This window comes from Monodelphis domestica, chromosome 3 (genome assembly GCF_027887165.1).
Source record: "Monodelphis domestica isolate mMonDom1 chromosome 3, mMonDom1.pri, whole genome shotgun sequence".
Lineage (NCBI taxonomy): Eukaryota > Metazoa > Chordata > Mammalia > Didelphimorphia > Didelphidae > Monodelphis > Monodelphis domestica.
This window is the reverse complement of record NC_077229.1, coordinates 320249232-320255231: the sequence shown is the minus strand read 5'-3', so window position 1 is coordinate 320255231 and position 6000 is coordinate 320249232. Positions and strand designations below refer to the sequence as shown.

The window sequence follows — 6000 nt, the reverse complement described above, 5'->3', positions numbered from 1 at the left end:
CCTACTACTTCTTAGTTATGTGGAATAGGGGATAGGGACTGGCCCTATGACTTCCTTGGTAGAGGGAATTCTACATCTACCAATGCTAGGCAGCACTCTGCAACTTAGAGCTTTGCCTAGAACACAGTGTTGTTCAATAATTTGTCCAGGCTCTCATAGCCAATATGCATTACCCATGGGACTTGCTTGAACTCAGGCCTTTCACTTACTTTGCTGTCTGACCTTGGACAAGTCACTTTTTTCCTTTAGAGCATCATTTTCTTTTTTAAAATATATATATTTATATTAAACTATATATTGCATGTTTCTAATTAAGTTTTTTTCTAAAGAATGACATACACAAGTTAATCTTCAAACAATATTTCTGTTCTTTTTGTTTTATGCATTATGCTCTTTATAATTTCATATAGGTCTATTTTTTAAAAATTAACATTATTTTCCTCAATTGTGAACTAAGAATATAATGATCATAGTAGCATCCCCATTCTAGTACCCTAAGAAGTTGCAGTGATGCTCAATAATGCCTAAGTCACATTATTAGGAGTAGGACCAACACTAAAGGCGCAAAGTTCCTTTCCTATTATTGAGGGGTTTGAATATCAATTAGTACACAGTCTTTCAGGAGTCTTCCCTCTCTCTTCACTAGTTTGAAATAGTACAACTTCCCAGGTTCAGGTTCCTTTCTCCCTTCCACAATACCTGGTCCCACTACATCTGGACAAGAATTCTATTAAAAACCTAAAATATTTTTACTGGTTTGGGGGCATACAATATTCCCACTGGGGCCCTAGTTGGGAGTGCTCAATTTGACCTCCTTCTTCCCCGATTGCCTTTCTTATTGTAAGCACACTATCTCAATAGAGGTGGCTTGCTTTATTGTCTTGTGTGATCTATATTTTTGTACACTAGAGTATTGGTATCTTTGATTGAACCTTTCTAAGTCTTCATTAAGACAAGGAAGAATAATAATACTTGCCCTGCCTACCTCACTGGTTTGTTGTTAGGATTAATGAGATAAAGTAAAACAACCACTTAGTAACCCCAATGTTATATAAATGTAAACTATTATTATCATTATCATCATGAAAGATAATGATGATGTCAATAATTTGTGACTTGATACCTTATTTTCCTACAGTGTGTGCAATATGTTCCCCAGTTACTGAATAATAATAATTAGTAATCAATAATAATTATAAAAATGAGAAGTAGTGTGGCAAGTACTGGATATGGTAGACTTGTTCACAAATTCTGCTTCTGATGCTGTCTATATGGCCACTAGCAAGTGGTTTACATTGCCCAAATCTAAGGGAACATTAACATCATAAGCTACATAGGTAAATTGCAAATCTTTAATATGTTACCATGAAACAGTGGTAATGATGAAGAAGATGATGATAGTGTAAACTGATCTTGTGAACTGTCAAGGATCATATCATATAGCTTGAATCAGGGTTTTTGAAATGTATAATATTAATATTGGAAGTTATCTGAGAGGTACTGTTAGTTCAGCTCCCTCATTTCATAGGTTAGTTTAGTTTAGTTAAGGAACCACACCAATTGTATCAAGTTAGGACTGGAATGTGATTGGTTAGCCCACTAAAAAGTCCTTCGTATGAAGCTTGCCCCTCCTAAGTGAGTTAGTGTGTATATATATATATATATATATGTATATATATATATACACACACACACACACACATATATATGTGTTTATGAAAGGTCACGTGGATGGGGAAAGCATTATTTCAGAACCAGGAAAGGTATAATTTAAAGTCCTTCCAGTTTCTTCTTACATACTAATTATAATGCCTTGATACAATAGAAAAACGGATTATCCTAACAATCAAGACACTTGACAAAGAATAGAGAATAAGCATCTTATGACTGTGTAGTCATAAGTATATGCATGCATGCATCAAAATATTTATAAATATAGCTTGGTGTGAAAGTATTTGAATTCACATTATTCAGTTATAATTATATGTAAAATATTGTAATTAGATCTAACCCAGTGGAAATATGTGGTGCAAAGTAAAATAATGAGGCATTTGCATTAACTAATCAGGACCCAGCTGTAGAAATTATGATGCAAAGATATTATATCCTTGGGAATTGATGTATGGTAGGTTCAGATTGTCTGCAATTTTCCTTTTAATTTTTTAAATATAATTTCCACCTGGAGATCTTTTAGGTGAGCAGAGGTACTGTCTATCACTGGCATGGCTCAACTTCACTGGGATGCCTCCAGTGTAGTCCTGCCTGGGAGCAAAACAATAAGCACAATAATCCACTGAAACTTCTTCCAGGGCTATCATGTAAACTTTTTCTAATTGCATTTATTTGGTGGTGCCCAGAGTAAAGTATATATGCAAAAGATTTCTCCCTTCCAGACAAGAAACCAATGCACATATACATTTTCCCAATATGAAGGCTACTATTCCCCTTTAAAATTATTCATTACAGAAATAAAACTTGAGATGTCAAATTGTTTTGTTCCTCATGAAATTTAATATAGGAAGATCATGAATGTTTGCTTTAGGCTTTGGGTTCTAAATGAATTTTCTAATAAGTACATAGAATGCAGGACATTATTTAATAATTTCCAAAAGATCCATACTTTTCCTTCCCAAATAATGCTTTCATCTTAATTTTACATAGGGAGAAATTGAGTCACTGAGCTTGAAAAGTCTTGATAGCAGGATATATTAATCTGGTTCAACAGTGCCAAGTCCTCAGATAGTGGATGGAGTGGGTACTGGATTTGAATTCTGGGAGAACAGGTTTGAAAAAGACCTAGATTTGTAGACATAAAAAAAGTAAATCTGACCTCTCTGAGTTTTGGATTTCATCTCTTTCAAATTAAGCATAATAATCTCTACAGTATCTAACCTCATAGAATTGCCAGGAAGCTCAAATTAAACAATATAAAATTCTTAGTAACTCTTTTGGAGAGAGAGGTCCCAGTGAAACTGGATGTTTTATTTCATTGGCTGTAGACAGCCTCTAGCCTTGCTCTGTTACAGTTTCTGAGAGACATGTGGAGCAGTAACAGCGATAAGTAACATAACAGAGTTATACAGCCAATGTATCAGAGGTGGTGGAACTGATACACAAGCCCTGGCTTCAAGGCTAGCCTTCTATTCACTATCCCTTGCTACCTTTTTAATCAACATTAAAGGTTATCTAAATGTAATTTATTGTTGTGATGGTGGTGGTTCTCTGAAGGTTCTAAAATGATAGTGATGTGAAGGCTACAAAATAAACATTTAAAATAGATCAGTCCAGCTTTACTCCACTCTCAATGCCATTAAAAAGTCTCAATTCAATGCCTATTTACATGTTGTGCTACTTTATATACTCAAAGCTCTGTAGATCAAGTAAACAGATTTGAATACAAGCCTCCTGTCCAATGAACATGTGCTATGCATACCCTCTCCCTTTCTTCTATGCCATGAACCAAGCTAAGTAAAATAGAGTCCAAGTCCTGTTGGACAAGGGTTCATTTAAGCCACATCTGTTGCTCATCAAACTTCCATTTGGAGAATGGATAGTTCTTTTTTGCAGTTATATTCTTCTGGGCCTTATGGCATCACATACCCTGCCTTACATTTCCTAATTCACCCGAAGCATCCGCACTGTCGGGTCCCTGGCCTGAACACTGCACTCCTTATCCTTCCACCCCACTTCAAAGGATTCCTCACTTGACTAATTCTAGAGCATAAATTGATTTTCTCTCATTTGTTGTGGTTGACAATAGGAAGGCTGACACAGCAGCATTGCTAAAATGACAGCTCATTTCTATTCCAGAGGAAGGAATTCCTATTAATGCTCTTAATGAGGAGCGTCCCTTTGAGAGATAGAGAATCATCTATGCTTAGCAGTAACCTGATTAGGATTGCAAATACTTGGTACTTGGAAAGGAAGTAATCAGACGGGGGGAAATGATTTAAGCAGATCCAAATTAATAGAAAGAATTAATTCATTGCAGTTTCCTAATGGTGGCTTTTGTATTTGACATAGAAAGATCACAGGGCAGAAGGTAGATTTGGAACTAGCCTGCAGATGCACTGGTATTCCTCTGGGAAGGGAACTTACTTAACAGATAGACAGCTAGAGCAAAATCCTCTTATATTTTCCTAAGGGTGAGGAGGGTGGTGGGGTGGTGGTAGCAATATTGTAAATTTCAGGTCACAGAAAAAGTAAAGGAACTATAAGTTATGTTAAAGGTGATATATTTGAAAATATTTATTAAGTTCCCACTGTGTTTGAGCTAATAATATTCCTATTATCTACAATAATATTCCTATCCAGTACAAGCAATAGTTTACCTAAAAAATGCAATCAAAAGGATTTTTCTTATGTACAAGATAATATGCCACATGACGAAGTACAAAGGTGAAAATGATTCAATCCTTGCCCTTAAGTTTAAAATCTGAGGGTATATGTATGTGAAACATAGACATAAGTACTGTGACAATTATATGTTCTAAGATTTTCTTAGGACATGAAGACAAACTCACTGACTTGTATTCTACAGATGCCATAATTTTCTTCCTCTCTTTGAAAACTGGGATGACAGCTCCCTTTCTCCAATTTGGTAGTGCATCTACAATCCCTCGCTATCTCAATATCTTTCAAGGATTCCTGACAGGGGAATATAGTTCATTTTGGCCTAGTGAATTAAACTCATCGAGGACAGCTCAGTGCTATCTTTCTCTCTGTTCTTGTTAAATACCAACTTCCTAAAATCGATCTTTGCTAGACCTATTTTTCCAATCCAAAGATCATTTGCCTTGGCAGAGAAAAGAATAGCAAAACTAAAGTTGAGCAACTTTGCTTTTTCTTTTGGCCATTATAATTTCATTGATTCTGAGAGCAGCAATCTCATTCTCTTTTTTTTTGATTCCACTCTTTTCTCAATATAAGATTTTTAAAAATTATTTTTAGCTATCTTTGTCTTTCCTCACCAGTCTTACCGAAGGCATTTTGTGCTATAAGGTTCTTGACATTATCCCTATGGAATTGCACCACATTTTTTGTATTTGTATGAACTAATGGAGAATGAAGAAAAAAACGCCTAAAATACAATATCTTGAATGATTTGAATTAAAATAACAATAAAAGGAAGTAAATCTCAAATGAAATTTGAGGAATATTCTTAACTGGGAAAACAACATTTCCTTTTTGATAGAGAGGTGGGGGATTCTGGAAGCTTATAGAATAACACATATGATAACAGACATCACTGCTATTATGGTTTTGTTGGACTTTTTTGTTGTGGTTTCAGGGGATGGTCCTAGGTGAACATGTGTGGAATATTAGAAAATGATGATAATGTTATCCATAAAGTTTAAAAAATGAAATACAATATAAAAATAAACTCTTAGTTGGCTAATGAGTTCCCTTTACAACTAACTCTGTTGATTCAACTCACTTTTTTTCTTTACTAGAACTGTTTTTTTTTTGGTTTGGAATTTCATTGTTGAGAATTTTCTATATTTCATAGACTGATTTTCCTGTTAGAATTTTAGTGAATAAGATACTCCTTCCTTATATAGATAAAAATTCAAGAAGGGAAGTCAGTTAATGAAGTATACAAAAATGAAATAAAATACAAAAATGAATCAATTTTTTCCCTTAAATTGAGGATATAAATCAAAGTATATGTAGCATTTCCTCTATCACTGATTGCAGGGATCATTTCACCACCAAAATTCCCGTCTTTTTCTAACCCAGTGACAATTTCCTCATTGTTGGTAAAAATCATATTCAGAATATAATTTCCCTTTGCTTGTTCTTCTACCTTATGATTAAGGCAAGCCAAGATGTTATTATCTATTCTGCTTTTGGTAGGGTTTTGTTCTAGCATAATTAAAATCTCCAATCTCTGCTATATGATACTGATTTCTATACTAGGCCTGAGTTCTGTGGCGTAACATTGGAGTGCTAGACTTGGAATCAGTAAGGCCTCAGTACAAAATCCACATTTGACACATA

General features: G+C 34.6%; 1 protein-coding gene across 7 annotated transcripts in view; it reads right to left on the bottom strand.

The window, feature by feature from the left end:
* The window catches only part of SULF1 (sulfatase 1), a 201558-nt gene that overhangs the window by 172659 nt on the left and 22899 nt on the right, over nt 1–6000 (bottom strand). The window lies entirely within an intron of this gene.